Here is a 27,845-nt window from a genome sequence, read left to right as displayed (position 1 = left end):
TTTTCTGACATCCCCTGCCCCCACTCCCGCCTGGATATTAGGAATGAGAAAAAGATGATTTGTATTCACATTTCTGACCATCACTTTAGGGTTTTGTAACGATAAAGAACAATTAACAACGGCTTCTCTGGCTCCGACTAACCTTTTTCTGGGCAAATGGTTTAATTAATGAAGAGGCTGTTTCCTGTGGTTTCATCAGGTGACAACAGTTAAGCGGAGGCTGCTTAGGAAAGCAGAGGATCTCTGCGCTGCACTGAAGTGTTCGGCTAATATCTTTCTGTCCACAAGATGGCAGTAAATGGTTGATGAGTTTCAACGATAATCTGAGTCCTTTGTGTGTGAATGGGGTGGGGGTGGTGGGGGTGGGGGGTGTTAGTGAGATTTGATCTGGAAGAAAAATTTTATTTATTTGATGTTTTCTATTGGTTTATATCTCTGTGTCAAATAAATCCAGTAATTTATAATTAATTTAAAATGCTTTCCAGTGGGTGACAACTTAACATTGTTTACCATAACAGTGAAGCTGTGTGTGTTACAACTAAAATAATATAATTGGTCTCCTTCTGAACTACATACAACAAAAAAAGATGAACAGAAAATTAATATTTAGCTTGGAGAAACGACAGCATTCTAAGCACACTGGCTAATAATGGGAAAGTATAGGAAGAAGTTGGCTTATTTCTGGATCCTGGGGAGTGAGCGCCGTGTGCGGGAGTTCTGGGGACGCAAAGCCAAGCACACCAGGGTTTCCCTCCAGAAGCTTCAGACCAGCAGAGTCGATCCACGTATGTTCACCAACTGTCATGCAAAGTAACGGGAGACAGAGGGCTCGTGGATGAACAACTGTGTTCCTACAGTGGAGGAGAGATTCTTTTTAACTGGGGGGCGGAAGGCGTCTTGGACAGTGGGGCATTTAATGTCTGCCCTGAAGAACGAGTGGGATCCAGATTTCCAAACCGCATTCCAACAGGCGTGGGAGTAAAACCACCTACGGCAGCTGAGGAGCACCTGGGGACGGACAGGTCAGTGTGCTTGTTGCAAAGTGTGTATAAAAGGCAGGATTGGGAAGAAAGTTAGCCTGGCCGTCGATGGCCAGGTGGAGAAGTTTGGATGTACTCTGGGGGAGTGGCAGGCAGGCGCTGGAGGTTTCTGGGCTGAGAAATGGCCTGGCCGCGGTGCTTCGGAGAGAGCGGCCTGGAATCGGTGAGGACGGGGGACAACGGAGAGGGACTGGCTGTGTGACGGTGTCTCTAGTTCGGAAGAGATGCAGTGGTCTGGCCATCACCCAGCTGTTGTCCTAAAGCCAGGACCACCATCTTCATTTCTTTGGGCCATTTTTCTTCTATAAAAAGCAAAAGGTTGGGCCAGGTGATGCTTTTTGGCTCTTAAAACCACAGGCCTCGTGTAGGCCAAGAGCAAAGGTGCAGGTGCAGGAGGTGGACCAGCAGAGGCCAACAGAGCAGCACCTGGCCTCTGGGGAGAGCGGATGGAGGGCACAGGAGGGATGTCGGCTGGAGGTTGGAGGGACGAAGGGGGAAGGACACTGCACCCAGCGGGTGTGCAGAAAGGCAATGGGGATGTAAGGGAGAATGACCACATCACCTCTGGAGAATATAGTTTCGGCTTTGCACATGCTGGTACACAGGCTATATTTGTAGATGGTCAAGAGGGTTGTTTAGATTAGTCTGGATATTTGGATAAATTATCTGAACAGATGGCACAATGACGATCATGATGTTTCTATTCCTTCCCTCTGAATAAAAACAGAGTTCAGCCCATATAGCATTGTGAGAGAGGGCGGACTTCGACATGGAATATGGGAATGGGAGCAGAGTGTTTGGCTCTTTTCATACAAAGACGGCATCATGGACTCGCCTCGGGGGAGTCAGGCTCAGGGCTGCTTTTAGTCCCGGGCAGCCTGAGCCCCCCCCCCCCACGTGCGCTCACGGGAAAGCACAGGTGAGTCATCACTGCAGGTCCTGCCCTCGTCCACGTCATCACAACAGCAGGAGCGACCCAGGGTGAGGCATTCTCTTCGCCCAATTCTGACTTGAATTTTGTGCAAAAAGGACAGATGTGAAGTCCACAGATAGTTATCAGGGAATGATTCAAAAAGTGCAGTTTCCAGGCTGGCACAGGCTGATCGCTGGACCGCGACACTAAACAATGGCAGCGGAGGCCCAGAGGGTGGACTCAGGAAAGGACGCGAGGGGATGTGCCTCCGATCCAGCAGAGACTCTGTCCATCCCTGGCAGCTCAGCGCTGCGTGTCGAGTGGACATTTTGGTTCAGTGTGCTGAGCGTGCTGGATTCTTTTCCCGAAGGCACACTCACCAGCGTGTTACTTTCTTGACTCTTCTGCACTGAATAGGCATTTGCTACATGATGGGAGGTATATATGTATTTGTTAGGACAAAATCCTTTAATAAATGAAGCTTAAAGATCGTAACTGGGTGGATTTTACAAATCAAACCATCGCTACTGGCACTATGACCCTCCTAACTGACGTGCTTGTATTTGGAACTGCATATGATCTGCATTTGGTTTTCAAGCTCTTTCTAAAAACCTAAATGCTTTTCCCGAGGGTCCGGCGTGGCTCGAACATCAGGGACTGGGGCGGCAACATGAAGACAAATGACAGGTTTCAGAGACCAGTGGTTGACTTCTTCAACTTGCTAATGATAAAAAAGCAAACTATTCCTTTACTACCAACAATAAAAAAGTACTGTGCAGCTTTTTCTTTTTAAAACCACCTTTTCTTCCTATTTCTGTAACATTCATTTAATGGTTAAAAGCAATGCTTTCTACAGTGTGCCAGGGATTAGCCATTTAGTCAGTGAATGTAGTTTTCTGCCTTGGGAATGACCATGCACCTTTGTGACCCCAGCCCCTTCTTAGGTCTCCACCACGTGGGGCCTCTGCTTTTCAGGGCTCTGGCTACCTGGCTGTGTCCACACCCGCCTGAGCATCGACTGCGGAGCAGAAGCCATGTCTGGACCCTTCCCTGCCTCCCCTACTTGCCAGTGCCTGGTGCTGGGGCCACGTTTGTAGAAATCCGTCACCCTTTGCCTCTCCAATCTTCGTCTCCTGTGTTCACAGATTCATATGAACTAAAACGTAACGCCAACCAAACGACACAGAGTAGGGAGGTGAACTTGATGTTACACAGTCAACACAAGTGAAAACCAAATATAATAATCATAATATAAATAATCCCCCCCCCCCCCACTATCCCTTCTTCCCTCGCTCCTCTGCTTCCTTCCTATGTGTGTCGGTATCTACCATCGGAAGGGCACTGAGGGTACAGAAGCCAGAAGAAACCTTAAGGTGGTCCAGGGCATTTGTGTATAAGCCCATGATGCCCAGGATAGTCCTTCTTACCATTCAGCACGGATTTGGGTCCCTGTAAATTCTGTTTTTTGGACCTGATTCTCACCTATAAATTAAGAATAAGTCTAATTCTTCTACAACATGGTCCTTAAAATATCTGAAGTCATGTGTCATATTCATCCTTGACCTTCTCCTTTTTTCAGGCTAAACTTCTTCATCTTTCCCCTCATCATTCTTTACACATCTGGCCCCCCTCTCAGAAAGGTTGGGAGCTGGGGGCTCTGATGCTGGTGAAGGGGTTACCAAATTCCAGAAACCTGAACTGGGCCTGGGGTGGTGAGGGGTCACCAGCCCTTTGCAGGCGACAGTTGGTGGAATACTTGAGGGGGTGGGGGTGGCAGCTCCCAGAAATTCAGGTTCAGAAAACAGGGCAAACTGTTCAAACAAACATCAGTACCCGCCCCCCCCCCACACCTGTGCTTCTCAAACCGACACCCGAATCTCCAGGAGGGGAACAGGGACGGCTGGTCCCCAGCCCCAGACTTTCTGATTCAGCAGGTCTGAGCTGAGCCCCAGAACCTGCATTTCTAACAAGCTCCCTGGCGCTGCTGCTGCTGGTCTGGGGCCACCGTGGGAGCCGCTGCCCTGGACGTGCAGCGAGGCTGATGCGCAGATGAGGACAGAAACTCAGCGTTACCTGGAAGTTACCACAGGTCAGGGCTGTGACCACAGGGAGGCAGATGAGGTGCTTGTCTAGGGTGCAAAATGCTGAGCAAGATGCTCACTCTCAGGGTGGCATAAGCGCAGGGCCACGCATGTGAGCCGTCAGCGGCAAGCAAGACTGTGCCCAGCACGCTTCTGGCTGGAGCGGCCTCCGTGTGCAGTGTGGCCGCCGCGGTAAGCAGAATGCTGGCCCTCGAAGGTGCAGACCTACTGGAGACATCTAAGCAGGTTCCTAGTTCCTCTACCATCCCGGTGAAAGAGTTAACTGTGCATAAGGTCCATCTTTCAGTAATAAATGTCACAATCCTACCTGCATTCTAAGAAATATTAAAAATGGAAAAGTACAAGAGTAGATTTTAAAGTTCCACTCAAACCCTGAAAATAGTAGAACTGAATTTCTTTTTTCAGAAGAAGTAAAATTACACAAAGGACGGCAGGTTGTAATAAATAAGGGTTGTGATCCATGAACTATTATCATATCATTTCTATCCTCAAAGGCTTTGCTGTCTCCTAGGAAACAGGCATATGAATAAGTGATTCTACATCACAGAATGAAATGAGCAGAGGTCCCGTAGCAGGGCTGCCCCTCAGTGCTGTGGGGGTGCAGAGGGTCATAAGTTTACTGGTACTGTTTGTATGCTATATATTACTGCATGCTAGTATTACGCATGCTACCGAGTTTGTGCTTTAAGTCCATTTATGTAAGAAGCTTTGCTCCCACTCTGAGAAATCTGAACTTGGCAGCTGGAAGTTGAAGATAAAGAGGGAAACCAGGGAGAGACCGGAGCTGGCAGTGTGGTTCACCAGCCCCAGTGCCCTGACCTCATGCCTTCCTCCACAGGTGCTGGTGGCCCCAAAAGGCCACTGCTCCCCTCAACAACCTCATGCTTTAACATGGAAGAACTTCAGCCTCAGTTTTGGCAGGAACTTTGAGGGTGTCATAGTTTCCAACTTCAGGTCCAGGTAGAACTGTACTTCCCATAACCAAGACAAATAAGTAGTAGCAATAAACTACTGAAGGTCTCCAGGGACGGTTTCATGGTGTGGCTGTACCCTGCTGCTAGGGACTGCTTGTGTGTACCCCCTCCCCCCATTCATTTGTTGAAATCCTAGCCCCCAGTGAGATGGACTTTGGGGGTGATTAGATTCAGATGAGGTCATGGGGATGGAGTCCCCAAACAGAATTAGTGTCCTTAGAAGAAGAGACAGGAGAAAGACGACTTCTCTTTGCACCATGTGAAGATACAAGAAGGTGGTCATTTGTGAGCCAGGAGGAGGACCCTCACTCAGAACACAGCCCGCGGGCACCTGGACCCCAGACTTCCAGCCCCCAGAACAGTGAGGAATAACAGTCAGTCATGCCACCCTGCGCATGGTACTCTTAGGAAGCCCAAGCTCAGACAGCGGCCTACAGAGGATCACTACCTTGGTGTCAACCAAATTGCCGGCATTTGAATCTCCTTCCTCATTCCCCATGGCAACCGAACGACCCCTTGTCATTAAAGGAGAGAAACAACCAGCCGGCTTTCTGGGAGTCTACTATCATGTTCCCGTTCAAGGTGTGCGAGGTGCTGGGGATGACGGCTTCTCAAAGTCCAGCAGGGAAGAGTCTGCAGTCCCTGCTCGGGGAAGAACGAACTGCACAGCCCTGCGGCACTGAGGAAGGGCTGTTCCAGAAGAAGGAAGGGCGGGACTAAGGCAGAGGCCTGGCCTGCTCCAGTGCATCTGCACCCTGGGCGAGCAAACGGTGACTTATTTGCAAGGCAGCATTAGAATTTAGACACGTTTTCCTTCAAATGATCTATTTCCTGCACCAATGACCTGGACCGATTTCCTGAGTCAGGGAGCAGAGGAGCGGGGTTTTAGTCTGTTTTTACACGGTGGCTCTCCCAGTGTGGGTTTCAGTTTGTTCACCTATAAACCCAGGGACTTAGATGAGGGATGCCGGTGGTCCCACTTGGCTCTTAAATCGCCGAAGTTTCTTTCCTTTTGGAGCACTACATGTAGAAGCTTTCCAAATTGTGTTTTATCTGTCAGTAAGGAGCCGCTCAGATTTCATTTTGTCTGCGCTCAAGACAAATGCACACCTCACCCTCGCAGCTTTGCTGTCGCCCTGCTGCTAAAGGACATGCTTCCGCCTGCCACATTGTGCATTCCAGGCTTGCCACACACCGGAGCCTGTCACTGCATGTCGCCAGGCTAATTTGTTCGAATCCCATCAAGTTCATAGTCCTGAGGATGAGTTTTCCTACTGGCAAGCCCAAGGCTGATTAATGGTCAATTACAACAGGGGACATGGAGGCAGGAAGGGTCGGCGGAAGGGAGCAGGTGAGTGTTACCTGGAGTAACTCACTAAATTCAAATCAGAGAATATTAACCTCTTTGCAGGAAAACACATGGCAATGCTGAACTTCGAGTTCAAATACCAAGGGGACAAAAAAATGGAGCTTTGATGACAAGAGGGCAGTTGTAACAGAAGCTTCCTACCCAGCCTGACGCCAAATGCACCAGCCTGCTAGGTCCTTCTCAGCTGACCCATTACTTTAAACCCCGACCTCCTGCACAGTGTCCAGCCTGCTGCCTGGAAATCAAAACGGTGCTCGGCCCTGAGGCCTTTGCCCTCCGTGGTCCTCCTCCCTGCCCACCCCCTTCAGGGACCACACAGGCTGCCGCGTTTGAAAGCACGGCCTGTGTTCTAAGGAGGTAAAGGGGCTCCCGACCACCTCGCCTTGAACACAGAGTCTATTTTATTTTCAATGTGTCCTTTAGACTGGCAAGTTTTCCTGACGGAGGATTCACCTGGCTTCACGTTAACGAGGGCGCATTCCAACCCAGGTGTGGGCTCCTCCGTGTGCTCTGGGGCTCGGCTCGGCCCGGGCACACTCCACGGCTCCGAGGAGGAGGGACAGGAAAGAGAAAGGGGAGCAGCGATGTCAGTGACTCTGCTGGGCCTTGGCAGGGTCATTACATTCAGGCTCCAGTACGTGGATCTCCTGGTCTGGAGGTGCCCAACGGGCTTGTATCTGACTGCGGGATGGCCAATCCAACGGTAGCCAGGAGAAACAGGAAATGTGCACTCACTGTTTAAAAATATCGTTTTTTGTTCATTCTCACCTGAGGATATTTTTCCATTGATTTTTAAAGAGTGGAAGAGAGGGGGTGGGGGGGAGAGACACTGATGTGAGAGAGACACTGATGTGAGAGAGACACTGATGTGAGAGAGACAATGATGTGAGAGAGACACTGATGTGAGAGAGACACATCGATTGATTGTCTCCTGCATGACTTGGATTGAACTTGCAACCCAGGTACGTGCCCTTGACTGGGAATCAAACCTGAGACTCTTGTCCGAGGGCCAACGCTCTAAACACTGAGCCAAACCGGCCAGGGCTAAAATGTGCAGCTACTATGTACTAAATACCACTATTGAGCATGTTACCAGGGAGTTTGCTGGTCACGGTACCAATATTTTCTCACTTGCTTCTCAGGCCAGTTTTTTGAGGAAAATGTTATTATCTCCAATTTCCAGGTAATGAAACCAAGTCCAAGGAGGTAAAATGATGTACCCTTGGTCAGGTAACTAGGAGGCGGCAGGACTGGGAACAGAACCCTGCTCTATTTAATGCCCAAACTGGTGTTTTTTCTATCCTCCCCTCCGACTCTCCAGAATGGAGAATATCTCATTGTCCAGCTCACCTGCCAGTATCATTCATACTCACACGCAGTCGGATCATAGCTATGCAGGAGCAAAATGTGTGAGTTCCTGTGTCTCCTCTTCACTAGTAGGAAGCTGGGCTATGATTATTTGTGCACATTTGTCTTTAGTATCTTTTTTCACACATGCATCAGTTTAATGTCAAAGCAGAAGCTTTATGTATTGGGCTCTTGGTACCAATATGTTTGCATTATGTACAGCTCTGAGCCTGTTTCACCAGAACGGGGCCTCATTCTCTCAAATATACCCATCAGCCATCCATCAGCGAAATACACATCACTCATTTAAGAACACATTTCCATCAGACCTTTTCTCCCTCCGCTTTCTATTACCACATATGGCAATGACAAGTTTAAGAACCAGAAGGCTATAAAGTAACTAATCTAAAAATGATTAATTTTGCTCTGTTAGAAAGCTGTCATTTTTGCTCTTATGAACGGATAATAATAACCTTGTCATTCCCCCAACCTCTTTTCTAGGATCTGGGCTATGTGTCAATTTGCTGGGGCTGTTTTAACAAAGTACCATAAACTGGACGGCTTCCAACGCAGAATTGTACTGTCTCCCAGTCCTGGAGGCTAGAGGTCGGAGCTCAAGGTCGGCGGGATCAGTTCCTTTGGAGGCTGTGAGGGACAGTCTGTCCCAGCCCTCTCTCCTCGCTTCCCGGGGGTTGCTGGCCACCTTTGGCATCCTTGACTTGCAGCTCTCTGACCCCTGCCTCTGTGTTCACATGCATGCTCCCTGCCTGTGTGCCCAAACTTCTGCTATTGCTGACACCAGTCATATTCCAATAGGGGCCCGTTCCCTTCCCCAGTATGACTTCATCCCAACTTAACTCATTGCATCTACAACAACTCTATTTCCAAATAAGGTCAGACTCTAACGTCCTGGGGTTCGGCCTTTAACCTGCATTGTGGGCAACACAACTGAACAGGTGGGACAGCAGGTGAGGCCACGTGTGGAAGACTCTGCCCCTGGCCTGAGATGCTCGTGTGCAGTGGGTCGGAGCCCTCGGTCTCCACAGTGGGGCTCACAGGCTAGGAGCCCTGGGTGAAGACCTCATCTGCAGTGCGGGGGAGCAGCCTGTCGCAGGAGCCGAGCACGGATCTGCGGGAGTCACCAGGGCAGGCTGTCATGAGACGCCAGCTGTTCCTGATCAAGCGCTTATCAAACTCACAAAGGTTTCCAATTTAAACATGATTGGGTGCTGTTTGGTGTCAGAGCACTCTTGGGCTTCTCAACAGCGGAACCGGAGCCAAGGGCTTGTTTAGGGAAGAGCATCCACCGAGAGTCTGAAGCAGGAGGCTTCTTGGCCCCTCACACACCAACTCGTCCTTCGGTGATTCGGTTGCGAATAAGCCTGATGTGCAGTGTGATGGGCGGAACGTGTTCCGCTGACAGACACCTCTTCGTGTTTTCTGGTTTCTTCTCTCCCGGCGAAGAAGTCAAATCTCATTTGAGCCAATATGTTCCAGGGTAAATGGTGGAACAGGAGAAGGAATTTCATGTTCTGCTGATGGGTTTCTCATGCCAAACAGCACCGGGTCGTCTTAGGTTCCCGCATCAGAAGGCAGCGGGCGAGCCCTGTGTCTGCCGCAAGGAGACCGGCTGTATTTGTAGTGACAACCTCGCGTGTTCCACTCCGAGTCTGTCTTACCCACGCAGCAGCATCGCTCAGCTCCCAGCCGGAAGAGATGCTCCCACGTCATCTGCATCTAAGCCAAGGTCAGCGACTGTTCAATCAGTTCCGATCGGATGTAGTGCACTTTTACATTTTAACGCCTAACGATTAAATCATTAGAAAATTGACCTGGATGTTTCATGAAATAAAGAAAACAGTGTATATTTACATGCTTTGTAAGGAGCTAGAAATCAACCTTTTACTCTTAATTATGCTCTTATTGCTCTGGAAACACAATTGTCACACGCTAATCCCAAGATAAGACAGACAACTTTATTAAAGCCCAGGATTTAAATAAACAAACCCCGTTCCCTTCCTGCACCCTGAGGGCTCTTTCTCATTGCAACATGTTCTCTCTGTGGCTAATTTTCAGCCCCCAAAAGTAATGTAAAAGGCTGGCAGAACAGTAGCGGTTAGGGTCCAGGTGCACACTTAGTGACGTCCCCTGCCCTGTCTCTATGGCAGAGACTCTGTAAGAGCTGAGGAACTGCGTGTCCCCATCAGGGACACTGCTTCCTGTGGCAGTCCTTTTAAAAATTATGATTATTAAATGTCTGGAGAGCTACTGAGCTGGCACCCCATGAGAAGCAGAGTAAGGTATTGTCCCATCTGTGTCTTAAGCCTGAAAATGCACAGAAGATAAATATACCCCCAAACCCTACTTTCATTTGGAAAATCTGTCTTTATCAGCTGTGGGATGAGGAAAACGGATTTAGTCTATTTGAGGACCCCGGTTATTCAGGATGGCAAGGGAAGGGATGAGAGGGCACGGGACCCGTCTGGGGCTCTGAGGGGTGACAACTCCTAAGCTCTAAACCTGAGCCTCCAGTGCTTCCCCACCTCCCCACCCATAGATCCTGGAGGCCCTTAAACTTGATGTGATCAAATGTAAGTCCTGGATTGTCCCTCTCCTTTGCCAGACACCTGTCGCATTCCTCCAGCACAGGGACTTGCTGTCACTTACTTCACGCGTCCTTTGCCTCAACGGCTGCTGTCCCACGTCCCGTTCTCTCTTTTCTGGAGCTGGTGTTGCCTTCTCTCCGCTCCCTGCACTCCTGCCTAAGCTGAGAACTGAGCATCCCTTCCATGGCCAGTACGACAGGAACTTCAGCCTCCAAACAGGAGAACAGGAATTGGCTCCCCCTGCCCCTACTAAGCTCTGGTTTTTATGCTGGTAAGGTCAGGACTAAAGTGATATTACCTTGCTACTTCAAGTCCTCCGAGTCTCCCTCTGACTACAGGGCAAAGTCCAAAGCTCTTGGCTGGGCAGACAATGTGTTTCTCCATCTGGCCACAACCTCTCTAACCCGAGCTCCTTGGCTCGACCCTGTGTTATGAAGCAGATCCCGCGCGTGCATACCTCCACGAGTTTGCCTGGCCCGTCCATCCTTGCCCTTGCTCTCCTGTAGATGCCGGTTTACCTTTTCTGACCGAGCTGATTCTACCATTTATTGGTCAGACCTGTCGAGACATTCTTAACTGCCTGCCTCTCTGTACACACAGCTTCTTATGCATCTTTTATTCTTGCTCATGACTGAATTAAAGTGTAATTCGTGCAATTCTTCATCCATCTCCCTGCTGCCCCCGCTGCTCACTCCGTCGGGGCAGGGATTGCGTCTCATTTATTTTTTAGTCTCTGGAACTTGTCGAAAACATGGTAGGTACTTGATACACTTTTGATGAATGAGTGAATGAAGTCCAACCTACAGTTTCTTTCACAGTAGGAGTTGTTTTCCTTTTTCTTTTTTTCAGATTGCTCTTCTAGGTAAGAAATAAGGCAGGGAGCTAGTTCTATCAAGTCTTACAATAAAACTATACAGTATTGACAATTAGAACAATGGCACAGAATAGAGAGCCCAGATGTAGACACAGCTACAAGCTCGAGTTGCGACATTTCGGCCAATGTTATCAGTGAGGAAAGAATGGACTTTTCAGTACACGGTGCTGGAGCAGCTGACTGTCCGTATGGGAAAAGGAAATTGGATGCCCCTCTCTCTCACCATATACAGCGTTTAATTCCAGATGTACTGAAGACTTAAATATGAAAAGCAGAACTATTCGTATGAGACTTTTGAAAGGATGCATAGGAAAATATCTTTATGACCTCAAGGTTAAGAGAAGTTTATTAATGAAAACCTAAAGGAAAAAAACCTGAACTGTGTTGTCTGAAACGTGAGAATGTCTGTTTGTGGAGTGGTAACAGAAAGAAAGGGAAAAGACAAACCATGAACTTGGGAAGATGTTTCTGAATACACACACTAGAATTCCAATATGACATTGAGCACACCACTCTGAAACATGAATAGGCCCAAAAGGATATCCAGGCTTTGAGCAGAGCATTAAATGTGAAAGACAAAGATCAATGTAAAAAAAAAAAAAAAAAAGAAACCCACAAAAGAAACGGAGCGTGAAACAATTTGGAGCATGCAGAGAATATGTCAGAGAAAGAAAATTTTCAAATTCTCAGGTTGTAAAGAACTGCATCTATTAGATAAGAATAGGATGCTACAAAAAAGAACGATTCTAAGACAAAAGTAGCTCATAGGGAAAGTCATAGCTTGATGGCAGAAAAATTAAAAAAAAAACAAAACACCTCAATTGAGGGATAGATAAGAAAATGGAAAATAAAGTTGAAGAACTTTCCCAGAAAATAGAGAAAATGACAGAGAGATGGAAAATAGGAAAGGAGAAAAAAACAGGAAAATAAAATGATTAGACTAGGAAATCTAATATCTGAGTAATAATTACCCCATACAAAGGTATTAGAAAAATGGGACAGAAGAAAACGGTTAATGAAATAGTTGAAGAAAAATTCTTCAGAGCTGAACAACATGATTAAAAGGCTCTTTGAGTACCCAGCAGAATGGAGGAAAACAGCCTTCCCATCTTAAAATGACACACTGTCATAAAATTGCAGACCCATTTGCAACAAAGAGATCTTACAATGTTGCAGAGAGAAAAATACAGCTTTCATACAAAGAATCAAGACACAGACAGGCTTTGGACTTTTCAATAGCAAAAGTGGAATTGGATGTTTTCAAAATTCCAAAGGAAGATGATTTCTGACCTAGAATCTATAACCAGTCAATAAAGACACTTTTAGACATTTATGTATCAAAAATTTATCATCCATGCATCCTTTCTAAGAAAGCTACTGGCACATGCACTCCAGCAAATCCAGGGTGTAAAACAAGAGAAAGGAAGCCCTGGAACCCAGGACACAGGAGACCCACAGCCAGCCAGACACCGGAGTACCAGAAGTGGCTCCCTAGAACGACAGTCCCTAGAACGGAGTCCCTAATGACAGCTACTGACCATCCAGATTGGAACAGGTCAAAAGATTTCTTTAAGAAGGTGAAATGAATAGACTCTTTAATGTGCCTAAACCTTTGAAAGGATATTCACACAACTGGGAGAAATTTGGGAGTTGAATTCATGATGGGCACATGGACAACTAAATGAATAATAAAAAAAAAAAAGTTAATTATTAATTCTAGGGAAAACCCAACCGTGTGCAGAAAATAAAAAGTAATCATAGTGTATCACACAGCTAAACCACAAATAGTGTTCACACAGTTATAATTACATAAACTCTAATTATCTAATTAGATGTATGATGTAAGTCTACTGGGAGGATGTGGGAGTGTATGTGGAATGAGATGTATATCAAGGAGGTGTGTTCTCATATGCCAAAGTGGGAGGAATAGGGTATTTTATAAAATTGAAAAAAAAAAAACCAATTAGTAACAATATAAGCATATCATTTTAAGATATAAAGGTAAATACTTAAAAATCCATTGAAAAAGTTGAAAGCAATTGCCTCTAGGAAGAAGGACATTGGGAGTGGGTATTGAGGAGGAAACTGATTTTTAAAAATATCAACAATTGCATATTATTTACCTCTTTATATGTTCGTGTAACTTGAATAAAAATAACAACTAAATGAAAAAGTAACAAAATAATATATACTATATGGCATGTTTTATAAAGTATGAAACCAAACAACACAAACATTGTTTAGGGATGCATATATGGAAAACCGTAGAGGAAATGGTCAAATACATGACAAAGTGGATAGAGTTTTGGGAAACAGCCACATACTGGAAACATCAGGATGGCAATGAGCTGGGGTGCAGGGACGAGAACGGGGAAGGACTCCCAGACGTCCTCCTCGGTGTTAGCCATGCTCTGTTTCGCACATAGAAATTTTATATACATGTTAATTTATATGTATCTGATGTGTAAAAACAAAGTCCATTCCTTTGGCTGAATGCATTAATAAGAATGTGTACAATACAGATTTCTTTTTTCTCTAGACTGGATTTTAGCCTTTAGCAGTAAGTGTAGAAAGTCCGCAGAGATGACCATTGCATGCAGAGAGCATCATGATCTGTTACCATTCATCAAGAACATCGAGAACTTAACAATAAGGGCATTTTCCATATTACAGTGAACAGAATTTAACAAAAAATATTTTTCAACTTGTCTCCCTTGAAACTAACCAGACACTGCCCTTATTTATGCTTATGTTTTTTACCTTTATTTGGGCTCTGCTGGAGATGAACTGTGGCCAGTCCCCCCCTTACCTAGCTGATTTTATGTTAACGTAAGCTGCCCCAGCGCCCATTAGCGCCGAGTGTATTACCTCCTTGACTACTCGTGCGGAACTCGTCTGTAATAACAATGGGCTGGGCTGTCAGGAGAAATTCATCTTACACAGCACGGCTGAAAGCCACCTCTAAGGTTTCCCCAAGTGACATAAAACACTCCCAAAGTTATAACAAGAGAACATCCAATCTCTCCAAATGGCGCTAGTTGTCAGTAGCTTTATTTTTAATACCAATTGTTGGAAAGTTATGTACTTTTACCCAACTTTCAAATTGTACTTACTGGTCCTCATTTGCACAGCCGGAGAGATATTTATTTGGGATGACATTGAGCTGAGCTCTCAGCATTTCTGATTTACTCCTTTTCTTTGGACAGGACATCTCTGACGTCGCGAGAATCAAAACCACGTCTTTGAAAGTGTGCTGGGTGGACTTCGCTGACCGCGCCTTTATTTACACAGGGCAAAGCTACTGCCAAAGCTGATCAGTCTCCATCTTTGCCTTTAATATTTTAATTAGAAAAAAAGTAAAAACTTCCCAAGCCATACTCAATATTTATAGCCCAACAAATATTTATTGACTGTATCTCTGACACGAGCAGCTCTAATAAGTTGTTTTCCTATTGCTGACACAAGGGGGTGGGCAGCCAAAGTGGTTGTAAGACTGAGAATGCTGTTGTCAACGTTAATTAGACCTCTTTGCTAGACAGCCCTGGCCACGCACCTGCTTCCTTTCCTTCTCTCTCCCTCTTTCTCTCTGTCTCTCTGTCTCTCTAAACGGAGAGCTACTCTACTCCTCTTATATTGAAAGAAAGGCAGCAGGGGAAGGAACAATAATTTAGCTGAAGGTCACCTAGGGCACCTCGTTAATGGCTCTCTCTTCCCCGTCACTGCCTGGGAACAGGAAACCAGCCCAAATCTATTGTTGTGATCAGGGAGCAAAAGCTATAATGTGGGTGAGTGAGCATGTGCTCCTTATGGCCTTTTTCCCTTCGAAGATAAAAAATAATTACTACGTTTAACTTCTGAGCAAAAGCCTTCTTGGGAGCTCATCAGGTGAAGGACGCAGCCCAGAGAGCTGGTCGGTTCTGATGGACACGGGCTGCCTGGGGGCCTCCACGCACCTCCCGCAGCCTCCTCCGTCTGGTTCTCTCTGGTCGGCCTCCATTCAAGGCGACGCTCAAAGCTCTGGGTGGAGTGTGAAGGTCTGAAGGAGGCAGCGCGAGGGGGTGGACACGCCGGAGTAGCCTGTCCCTTCCTGTTTCCTGAGCCTGTGAGAATGATCAGAGGTGACTCAGTTCTAGAACAGGTGGGACCAACGAGGGGCAGAGAAAAAGCAACCCCCAGAGACTATTGTGCCCACAGCCTGGCATCTGTCTGACCCACGTCTGTCCTTCCACAGAGGACATGAGCAAAGCTACCCGGCAGCGCCAACAGACACCAAGCCAGTGCCAGCTTCCCTGGGAGGTCACAGTTAGACTTCCACGGTGCCACCTGCCTGCAGGGCCACAACAGGAAATGAGTCAGGGGAATAATAACAATGAGAAGAGAAAAAATATCCTCCTGCCTTACAAAATGCTTACACATGGGTAATCTCACCTTTTAATTGACTTTTACCTCTGGGGCAGAGCAGATTACTGTCCTCATTTTCAGAAAGAAGACACAGATCCGGAGAAGTTAAGGTCACATATGAGGTCCTGTGAAGATCAGAGCTGGGAGCTGACTCAGCCCCTGTCTCGTCTTAGAAGATGAGAAATTTCTGGCTCAACTTTTCCTACTTAATACTTGAAGATATTAGCTCTGATGAGATTGGCTTTTTAAGGATATTCTTTAATTTTTTTCCCTTTACTAACACTACCCAACCGCTGTGGTAAGTAATATGTTCTTGGAGCTGCCAAGAAAAAAATCCATTATGATAGTTATCACCATCTACAAACCACTTCTAGTGTCCTGATTCCACGGGGTGCTGAGTTGAGGACAGTTTAAATCTATCATTTACTTTATAGGACATATTTGATTAGTAACTTAGCCTTTCACTTTTTCCTCTTCATGTATTAAATAAAATTAACCAAATTTACTTGACTTGAAAATGTCAAAGCAATAAACTGCTGAGCATATTTGTACTTTGGCTTCCCTATAAAAAGTGAAAGAACATAAAATTTCCTTCAACTAAAAATGCAGATACAATACAAAAATATAAGAACTCATATATTAGGCCTAGTTAAGAAACAATATATTCAATGAAATAAATTATAGAGATACTTAATTTGGATAGGTCGCTTAATTTTTTGTAGCTCCGCAGTAACAGATTATGAAATGGTATTATTAAACCCAATACTTAACCTAATGTTTGCACCCGACACAGACAGTGCGTGGCCCAAATAAAATACTCAACCAATAGATGTTCCCTGAATAACTAAATGTGTGTGTTTCAAATAAACCCGTCCATTATTATTAATATTAAAATAACCTAAAATGGAATTTTAAGGGCATGAGCAAAATAAATAATATACATTTAGAATATATATTAGGACTTATGAAGTGAAAAGTAGCCAGGCCATCCAAATGATAAATAACTGGACGTGTAGAGTCTTTGGTAGCATTATTTGAATTTTAGAAAAAAATTAGTCTCTCTTTTGACTTTATTCTTATGCAGCATCCCCTTATCTGGTTTTTCTCCTTCTCCTGCCACTCACTGATTTTTCTAGGCAATTTTTCAGAAAACCAACAATGCTCTTGCTGGTGTGACGAGCAATAGCTCCATTGCGCCCCCTGGTGTTGCATTAGTCTTACCACAAAATTCTGAATGTCCCAAATTCTCCAATTTGCTCTGAAACATTGAATTGACTATTGATATGATCATATTAATATTATATAAGTAAAAAAGAAATGAAACCAAATGCAGAGAGTACCTTAAACTCTCTTTCTTTCATCACCAAGTCAATCCCAGTCCATTCATAAGACTAAAAGATTTATTGTTAAGGAAGTATTGAATAGTTATTCCGACCACTGCAAAGATGGCATATGGCACAGTGACCATCATATTTCTGGACTCAGAACTAAGTTATGATATGGACCTCTGAGTGGCCTGCACATTCGTCACTTCATAGTTCATGGGTCTATAGCACCTCTTGTTTTTAGGGGTTACCTTAATACTGACTTTACCTCAGGACCTAAGACAGAATCAAACGTAATTTCATTAGATCCAAGACATTCTTTCTTGTAGCACCGAGCCAGCCCACAAACACAGCAGACTGTGTAAAATATGTTCATTTTTATTCCGATGTGGTCTTCCACATTCCAGGCTATTTCCTAGCGTTAGGTTTGCTGTTCCCAGTAGTGGTATTATCTTGCTGATAATTCGATTTTCCTTCTGTTCTCGCTGCCCCGAATGGGCTACAAATACAATACGATCAGTCCCCCACACACGAGCGAGCCGTGTTCCACAGGCGTCTGTGTGTGTCTGGAACCCAAAATGAATCTTTCCGCGGAAATAACTTTTAAAAAAATAATAATGTTTCCGAGGCTATCCCTTAAAATCAGTTTAACCCACATTGAACAGGGAATATTTTATCAACAGCACCATTTCTACTATACTTCAGTCCCTATTTGTGAAACGACTTCTCTGGGAAAGTAAAATCTGAGGTCTGCTCGGGACCAGCGGGGATGCACCGCCGCCCCTTGAGAGCAGGAGACGCGCCCGCTGTGGACGGGGTGGCCAGGCAGTGCTCTGGGGGGCAGGCATGTGCATGGGCTGAGGAGGGACAGGGAGGATATATGTGCTTCCCCACATCACTGCCCCGCCCCATCCTACTGTATGTGAAGAACTCCCGGCATGATGACTTTTTATTTAAGAGCACATAAAGATTTCAGCCGAAAGATACAGGCTTCTACAGCGTTGTCAGCGACTCTCCCTAGATATGCAGTAAAAAGGGGATTATGGAAAGTATTACAAAGCACGTGCTCACCCTCTCACTCATCAGTAGACATTTATTGATCCCTATGAAATTCCAGTAACTCTGCCAAGGGCTGGGGATTCAGAGATGAGTGCGACACAGTCCTTGCCCAAGGGGCTTACTTTCCAATCAGGGGCTGTAGACGTCTAAAGAGATGTTATTATATACTACAATAAACATGCTCTATTATACAAGGAAGCATGGTTTGTTACTTCAGGGGGTCTTACAATACAGCTGGGGATACATAATAAACATAAATAGAAATCAAATCAGAACCGAGAGCATACTATTCAAAATGTGACAACAAGAACTAGGAACAAGAGCCAGATGAATGGTGTCCACTGTTCTTGACCACGGAAGCCTTGGTTCCATGGAACACCCCCCGGAACACCATTCAAGGATATTCTGGTGTCGAAAACAAGCGGTATACATTCAAGAGAGGGAGAAGCTTTTAGTTAAGTCATGCTAGGGTAGCCACCATGCTTGTCTTTGCTCCCTGCCTAAATATCTCTAAGAAAGTAATAAAGGTGACAGTGAAAATGCTATCCATACACAAGGGCTAGGAAAGATCGAGAGCGTAGACAAGAGATGTTTAAACTTATGGCCATGAATAGTGGAAGACAGGTGAACACGGACAGCTGATGGCAGGTGGTAACAGCATTGGCAGAGAGAAGAAACCCAAACTCGGGGGTATCAGCAGAGTACCGACAAGAAACCGTATGCCAACAAGAAGCCACGTGCCAACAAGAAACCACGTGCCAGTTTTGTGCCACAGAACCCCGGGGAGTCTCAGCAACTGGAGGAAACAGCACCTGCTAGAGGACCTGGAGCTGAAACTGAGGGATGAGTTGTATGAGGTGCAGTCAGGCCCCAGACCTCCCCCTCTAGCTTGTGGACCAGGCGGCCCCCTTCACCTCCCAGCAGAAGCTGGTTATTCTCCAGAGAGGATGAGTCACCGAGGCTCCAGCTGAAGACGCAGGTGCAACCTGGGAGGGAGGGGGGAGTGTGTCCCACCCGCTCCCCGCCGGGCCCCCTTTGCTCTTCAGGATACTCGTGTCCAGCCTTCTGGCCTCTAAGCAGGAGAGGCTAGGTGACTCTTTTCTGGGGGAGCTGGTCAGCAAAGAAAACAAGGGGAGAATCCGATTAATATGTGAGGTTCGTCAAAGCCATTTTCTAGGTCCCCTGACACAAGCTTCATACATCATGAAAGATATCACAAAGAGGTTGTGATCAGAATTTCTCACTTTGTTCTTAGGTATGAATGAGCTAAGAAGAATCATGGACTGAGAAAACCCCAACACATGAAGGATAAAACTCCAAGAAAACAGATTAATTCAGGGAGCAGAAAATATTCCGGAATGACTATCGTTAATGTCCTTCTGAAGTTAGGAGAAGAAATCCATTGGGAAAAAGAAAACAAAGTAGAGGGAAAGAAACAGAAAAGGGGGATTTAGAGAAAAAGAAAGCTCTTAGAAATCCAAAAGGAAATTAAAGCAGTATTAATACGTTTTTAAAAAACTACAATAGAGAAGATGGAAGATAAAGTTTAGTATATCTTTCAGATAATAAAACAAACAAACAAAAAAGCCAAAGAGATGGAAAGCAGGGGATGAGAGGCAAGAAAACTGAAATATATTAGATATATTAAATATAATACCATATCTAACTACCAAACAGAGGAGAAAGGAGAAATTTACCCAATTAATAATATATAAAATTTCCTCCTCAAAAAATTAAAAATGGAATTGCTATTTGACCCAGTAATTCCACTTCTAGGAATATATCCTAAGAAGCCTAAAACACCAATCAGAAAGAATATATGTACCCCTATGCCCATAGCAGCACTATTTACAATTGCTAAGATCTGGAAAAGACCCAAGTATCCATCAATAGATGAGTGGATAAAAAGCTGTGCTACATATATGCAATGGAATACTATGCAGTTATAAAAAAGATCTCTTATCCTTTGAGACAACATAGAGGAACCTGGAGAGTATTATGCTGAGTAAAGTAAGCCAATCAGAGAAATGCAAGTACCACATGATCTCACTTATTTATGGAACACCATGAACAAAATAAGCTGTCAATAATCAAAATAGATTCAGAGTCATGGAAGTAGGGAACAGACTGACAAACCTCAGAGGGATGGGGGTAGGAGGGGTGGGAAGAACGTACATGCATATATGGTGACCAATGGACACAGCCATTAGGTTGGGGAAAGCAGGGGGGGATGGGAGCAGGGAGGAGGGGCCAAGGGGGGTGTGTGTGAAGGAGGCCATCTCTAATACTTTCAACAATGAAAAATATTGAATTTAACCAATTTATAATAATAAATATTTTCTAAAAACGTTCAAAAATTTACAAAGAAGAGAAACTTACATATCAAAAGGGCCCACAATGTGTCCAGAACAATGAACACCAAAGATTTATACCAAAGCATATTATTGTAAAAATTTAAGGTCACCGAGAACTTCCTAAAACTTTTGAGAGAAAGGTGAAAAAAAACTATCACATACAAGAAACTGGGTATCGTCATGGCCTTGAAATTCTATGTGGAATCTGAGGAACAAAATAAACTGATGAACAGAATAGATCCAGAGACATGGAAGCAGGGAATGGACTGAGGAACCCCAGAGAGGAGGGGGTGGGGTGGGAGAGATAAACCAGGGAACTTATATGCATTTATGCACAACCAGTGGACACAGACAGTAGTGCCATGAAGTTCTATGGGAGGGTGGGGGGCTGAGGGCTTGGGGGGTGGAGGAGGGGAGAAGAAGGGGTAAATGAGGGGATAAAAGAAGCAACATCTGTAACACTTTCAACAATAAAGATAAATTAACAACAAACAAACAAAAGATGGGATCTGGGAAACAGGAAATCTAACCAGAAGAGAATGAAGGGCGTTCCCAGAGGACAGTGGTGGTAACTTCCAGAACAAACACTGTGAATTAGAAGAGCAAGAGGTCGAGGAGCAAAGCTACCCAAACAAAAGGGAAGTTCTGCTATAATCTACTGGCTTGACAACATCAGACTTTTCATAGTTCTTTTGGAAAAGTTAGAGCCGAATGAGTGGTGAGTACAAAGAGCACTAAGCAAAGAAACAAGAAAGTCAAGAATCGAGAGACCAAAGCGATGATTAAGTTCAGAGAAAACACAACACTGAACAAGACAGGTAATGATATTAAGCAGGTGGCTCAGCTGTAAGTAGCACTTAGGTGATTATTACCATGTACCAATAAAATTGACATAAATAAAAACTGTAATTTAAACTTCATTCATTAGAAGTGTGTGTGTGTGACTGGGGCTAGAAGGCTCCGATTGGGTAAAAGGAAGTCAATAAATAATTTCTGTAATTAGAAAATAAAGAGATACCCAGTTAATGATGTTATGTATTTTTATGGGGGTAAATACCTAAAGGAGCTGGGATGGTGAAGAGGAACGAGGGTGGGGAACACTTGTTTTTCTTTACGTCACTTAAAATACTGATCTATTTAAACTGTCTACATGCATTGCTTTGTTAAACACAAAAATTAAATGGAAAAAAAAAAAAGGACTATGTTAGTAATGGGAGCATGTACCACATACTTATGTTATAAAATCCCGACAAAAAATTGTGTCAATTCTGTGAGTATTAACTATGTAAAAGGAACATTTAAATATAAAAAACAGTGGGTTTTTAATGACAGTGGCATTTAAAATAGGCAATCTGGTTCCTTCGGCAACGAGCCGTCACCCTGAAACTGCTGCAAGTTATCAAGGGTCATTTTGAAGAGGTTATTATCACACTTTGATTATAAAATGCTGGCAAGAGAATCGCATCAGGTTTGTCTTTATTAATAATTCATACTACAAAAGTTAAAGGTTATGAATTAAAAAAATTTTTCTTTATTGATTTTAGAGAGCGAAGAAAGGAGAGGGAGAAATAAAAACATGGATGAGAGAGAACATCGACTGGCCGCCTCCTGCGTGCCCCCCACTGGGGATCGGGCCCACAACCTGGGCCTGTGCCCTGACCGGGAACTGAACCGGTGACCTCTTGGTGCAGGGTCGACGCTCAACCGCTGAGCCAACCAGCCTGGCAATGAATTTAAAAAGTAGGATACTACAATCTTTGCCTTATTGTCAATTTTGAAAAAATAAATCCCAAAGTCCCCCCACATGTATTGATTTTATAGTAGAAGAAAGTAATTAAGATGATTAAAGTAAAAAGTAAAGTAAACAGACATTTTTGTTATGTCCATTTTCAAATGTTTTGGCGCCTCTGCTCTTTTTTTTTTTTTAATCTTCACACGGTGACATTTTTCCATATTTTGTTCAGATAGAGTGGGAGGGAGAGAGAGAGAGAGAAACATCGACATAAAAGGGACACATCGAGTGGCTGCCACCCGCACAACCCAACCAGGGCCGGGGACAAACTGCAACCGAGGTACGTGCCCTTAGCGGGAACTGAACCGGGGTCTCTCGACCGCAAACCGACGCTCTAACCGCTGAGCCAAACCGGCCAGGGCGCCTCTGCTCTTTTTGATTCTATCTTCAGAACAGCGAGTAGGTGTTTAGCACTCGGCTGGCCCGTCCAGCTAAGGTTTTTCCATTTCGAAGAGTGGAGACAAGAGACAGGAAGGTTGACTGCGAAGTCTCCCAGCCACTGGGACGGGACAGAAAACCGTGGCTGGTAAGGAGACAGAACAACATTTCTAAGCTTTACACTCAAGGAGAAAGGCCCAGTTGTTGTCCATGTTGTTCACAGAAGGGTTCACTGCAGTTTCAGGAAAAAAAAAAAGAAAAACCTTAGAAGTTTGGTCACTTCAAATAAATTTGACAAAAGGCCCAATTTTCTAAAAAATTGAAATATGCTTTTTAAAAAAATTCTGCAACTACAATTTTCAGGAAAGCAGTAGAAAAGTTTCTCTTTTTTTTTGATCAGAAGGAAAACGGGGGAAACCCCATTAAATTTCTAGGAAGGTAATAAAACTCAAAGACCACAGTTTTTAAATAATTATAATGGTAAGTACTTCTGCAATAAAACTATGTTTTGGTAGAAGTCTAGAGCATTAAACTATGGTGAATCTCTTAACTTCTATATTGACACTGTGTCCTAAATGCATATACTAAATCTAAAATTTAACCACTGTTAAGACTTATCTCTGATAGAAACTAGAGAATGGACATGCTGATAGAATCATACATGCTGATTCCTGAATATTGGAAAAAATGTAGAAAAGAAAAGTTAGCCACAATCCTGCCATTCAGAGACAATCGTTGTTGACATACTGATAAACATTATCTGTCCTCAGTCACATATAAGTGAAAAAAAATATATATGTATGTATTTGTTTCTAAGGTGGACTCATACTAAACATCCTTTTAATCTTTATTTTCATATACTATGTCACACACTCTCATATCCCTCAATAATTTTCTAAAACATGATTTTTATTTTCTCTAAAATGTTTGAAGTGGGTTCTGAGTTAGTCAAACACTATGGCTCACTATGATAACAGTCTAACCTTTATTTTTCTCTAATTGACTCTTAAAATATACTTTAAACATCAAATAATTATACATGCTGGATAGTTCCAACCTTGACAGAGAAGAGCTTATTTCCATATAAACTACTATTTGTACAAGTATGAACCAGGTATTATGGGATCTACATGATTAGTTATCTATTCTTTGTTTCATTAAAACAAGCAAAAAAACCCAAAACAAAACAAAAATTAAAGCCACTTTTTTTTCTTCTCCTGAAAAAAGAAGTTACAGTTACTGACCCAGAGTGACTGTGCTCTGGATGTGTCTGGCCCATCACTGAGGCTGCTTCTTAAGAAGGAGTTTGCCCATCAGTGTGTGTTCTGCTCCTGGAATAGCGTACTTGTCCATTCTCTAGTTTCTATTCATGGCGTGGCCACGCTGTAACAGGTTGGGCTCCCCAGGAAGCAGCCCCTGAGACAGAAATTAGCATGTGGGAAGCTTCTCGGGGTTTCACTTCGATCAGCACCCGCGGGAGGGAGGGAGGGAGGAGAAGGAAGCGGATCCGGATCCATAGGACCAGAAGCTAAGCTACGGTGCGGTCTCCATGGAAGCTCAGCCAGCCTCCAGGGAGTTCTGCAAGTGGGGTGGACCCCTCAAAGCTGTCACTAGTTGGGGGCACATGCGATGGGTCTTTAGTTCACCCTATCAATCACTGGATGCATCTGCTCAGAGGGGGTGCCACCTTGTGCTGGTGGCTCTCTTCAGCGGCGACAATGGCCAACAAGGCAAGTGCCTGCCAGAACGCTGGGCGGCAGCACTGAGCCCTCCTCCCGAGACTGTGGGGCACAGTCCCGTTACTCCCAGCTTCCTAGGTGGGCTTGCGGTTTCATGTTTCCCTGATCTATTACATGGCACACACCACTGAAAGATTATTGATGCTCTTGAGCCATGGCTTTTACCATATCATTTTATATTTAGAGAATGTGTATTTGCTCACTATCTCATCATATTATGAATTTCCGTTTCCTTTGTTTGGCTTTCAAGGTCCTCAACGTAATCATTCTTAGCCGGGCTTCTGCTGCACAAAGGCACTGCCCATTGCTGTCCACGCCAGTCACCACTCAGGGTAGTCACGGACCCTGCCCACGCTGCGCCCTTCCTGGAGTGTCCTCCGGCCCCAGCCGGCCCGTTAGCTCTCAGACTTCTCACGAACTCCTCTCTCCTTCCTGCCCTTATCTACTTCTCATTTCTCGAGTCCGTGTTTTAATCAGTATATACACAAGGGACAGCATTTAATTCTTCAAGAATGGTTTTCTTGAAAGTTTGGGCTCCCATCAGAAAATAAACCCTTTGAAGGCAAGAGTCCTTGCTCGTACCTCTGCGTCCTCGGAGTGCTGGCCCCGCAGGAAGCTCTTGGAGCCTGACTGACTGGCCGTCATTGTCACCAGCCCACCCAAGAGACCGCAGAAGGGCCGCATCTTCCTTATGTGCTCACACACATTTGATCAGCTGCTTCTCTTTCTTTCAACACAGAAAAAGAGGCGTTGCGCCCACTCTCGCTCCCACAGTGGCATATGGCTCAGCGTGGACTAAAGAAAGTCACTTGGGTTCAAACTCCAGCCCCACCATTTCCTAGCCACGTGACCACTGACATATTACTTAATCTGTCCCAGCCTCAGTTTCGCCACCTATAAATTGATGATAAGAATAGTATCTACCTACCCCATAGTTCAGTTGTGAGGGATACGTGAGAAAACATTTAAATCGTTTATCCGATGCGTGCAGTAAGGATTCGCAGCGTGCTGCAGCTCTGTGCAGGCAACGCAGGGCCCTTTCTATCTGAGATGCTTCGGATGGGACACAGTGCAAGGCACGGCCCTGCTCACGGATGGCGATGCCCCTGCCTTCCAACTACACCCCACGCCAGCAGAGGCTCCTTCGTGGGACTGGCTGTCATAGAACCTGCTCCCGGCCATCTGCAAGGCTGAAGGACAAATCAATCCTGGATGCAGGTGCTCCTCAGAGAGACAGCTGAGCACATGTGAACTCAGTTTGATGATGAGAGACTGAGTATACACACGGACAAGGGCCAGACCATGTGTAAAAGCAGAGCCCTGATCCGCAGCTCCAGCTAGCCCACTCATTATCCACAGTCACCAGCGCAGAAGGCCAGGAGGCCAGACCACTATCTAATAACAACCCAGGAAGCCAACCTGTAACAATGGGCTCAAGATGGCCAGGACTTGATTAATAACTGGCAGCTTCCCTAATTTTTGTCCTGGCTTCCAGCTTCGGACCAGACAGCACCAAACATGTGCTTCTAATTAAGCATATGGGCTGCCCTCCTTCCGGTTGCCAGCCTACAGCTCCTCATGCCTACGTCTCCAGTAGGGCACACCTGAAGCCTCCCCTGACCCTTTACTCCACTGTGAAGATTTCCCCTTTTCTGATTGCCTTTGAGTCTGCCAAAATGCAAGTGATGGCGGTGAACTCCCTTGTGTAGCAAGCTCTGAATAAACAGACTTTGCGGCTCTCATTTGGTTGATCTTCGTTTGTTTCCACAGTGGGTTTATTTAAAACAAGGGCTCTCCTGCTGTCCTGTCACAGGGTCATAATCCGAACCAATTTCCAGGTGAGCGAGGAACACAGTCTCCACTGTGCTACTTACTCTGAATATATCCATGCAGGTTTGTTCAATTTTTAAAGAGGAGATCGATCAGCAATTTTCACAAGATAAGTAATACTATCTGTCTCCGTTATGAGACCTCCAAACTGCTGCGTCTGTGGGATCAGCCACTAAGCCGTTAACACCTCCGAATCAGAAAGTGTGAAATTGATAGTTCATTTCTCTATGTAACTCCAACTCAGGCCTAAAGAACAATTTCTTAACAAAGGTAGTTTGATGTTAAAAATAATGAAAAATTGCTTTTCCTTTCTTAACATTTGTAAATAGTCACATTGCCATAGTAAAAAGTCATCCGGTTAGCTCAGGCCCTTTCCTTATAGTTCCTGACGTATGAGCAAAATTCACTCCGGCCTCCGGCAATGTGTTGCTTTGTTATATTCCAGGAAACCTTGCAAGCAAATCAGAAAAAAAAACCCAATAACTTGTAATTGCACAAGAAAATGAGAGGTACAGAGTGACTAATCACAGAACCAAAAAAGACCTGTGAGAGACAAGACCCTGAATCATTTGCCAAAGGAGTGGCGGAAGGAACGTAAGGTGCGTGGCCAGGTGTCTGGGCTGTCAAGGCACAGCCAGATCCAATGACTCTGATGTACTCTTCTTAAAAAAATATTTTTTATTTATTGATTTTAGAGAGGAAAGAAGAGAGAGAAACATCGATGAGAGAGAATACTGACTGGCCACCTCCTGAATGCCCCACACTGGGGATCGGGCCCACACCTGGGCATGTGCCCTGACCAGGAATCGAACTGGCGACCTCTTGGTGCAGGGGTCGATGCTCAACCAGTGAGCTACACCGGCTGGGCCTGATGTTCTCTTCAGCTTCACTCTCCACACTGCTCTCCAAGCCAGCTACCATGTTCAGGAGAAAAGGTCCTTTGTGACCCAGCAGGAGAAAATGGGCCTAAATGGTGAAGAGAGTCATGGTTACAACTCAGGAGGAGTGGCCAGGGTGGTCACACTGGTCCACAGCTCCCTTAAGACAGTGGCTCATGCCTTCCTCTGACACCGATTTTAAAAGCTTTAATTCTATTTAAAATTTATTAAAATTCTTTATTTTAAACTTAAATTTTTAATACATTTTTTAATGAAAAGTTTTTGAGTGTGGTTGAAGGTGAATGAATGAGACCTTGACCTTGACCAGTCCATTACTTAGGTTTTCTTCAATAAATTTTTTTCACCATGGGATTCTGGCTCTATTTGCAATTAGACTATTTTATTTTTACCTCATTGGAAATGGCTTAATATTGTTTAAAAAGTACGAAGCAATGAAAGTGAATGTAGGCTGAGCTCGGGGGCGGCTGGCACTCTGGCCCTGCCTCTGTGGGAGCCTGCACCCCGAGGCAGGCAACCTGGGTCCTTACGGATATGACTGGGTGGGGTCTGGGGTGATAGCTTTGGAAAAAAATCTGGATTAAGTCTCTTTTATTTTTATTTTATTTTATTTTATTTTTGGTGCCCCTAGCAGGAGCCGAACCCAGGACTCTCTGGTCCGCAGGCCGATGCTCCAACCACTGAGCCAAACCGGCCAGGGCTTAAGTCTTTTTTAAAAATAAAGAAAATCAGTACACATGATACTGATATAATATTATATGCAATTATGTCTAAATCAAAAATAATAGAAGAAATGGCTGCTCGGTGGAGAAACCCAAGATAAACAGAAGTTTCCTCAAGGAAACC

General features: G+C 44.8%; 1 pseudogene; it reads right to left on the bottom strand.

Moving 5' to 3' along the window:
- Nucleotides 1–24,918, bottom strand: part of LOC118620776 — a 175,159-nt pseudogene extending 150,241 nt beyond the window's left edge.
- Nucleotides 24,919–27,845: the final 2,927 nt, after the last annotated feature.

The sequence above is a fragment of the Molossus molossus genome, unplaced genomic scaffold (assembly GCF_014108415.1).
Source record: "Molossus molossus isolate mMolMol1 unplaced genomic scaffold, mMolMol1.p scaffold_m16_p_8, whole genome shotgun sequence".
NCBI classification, from domain to species: domain Eukaryota; kingdom Metazoa; phylum Chordata; class Mammalia; order Chiroptera; family Molossidae; genus Molossus; species Molossus molossus.
The sequence above is the reverse complement of the archived record's forward strand: the minus strand, read 5'-3'. Positions and strand labels throughout refer to the sequence as shown.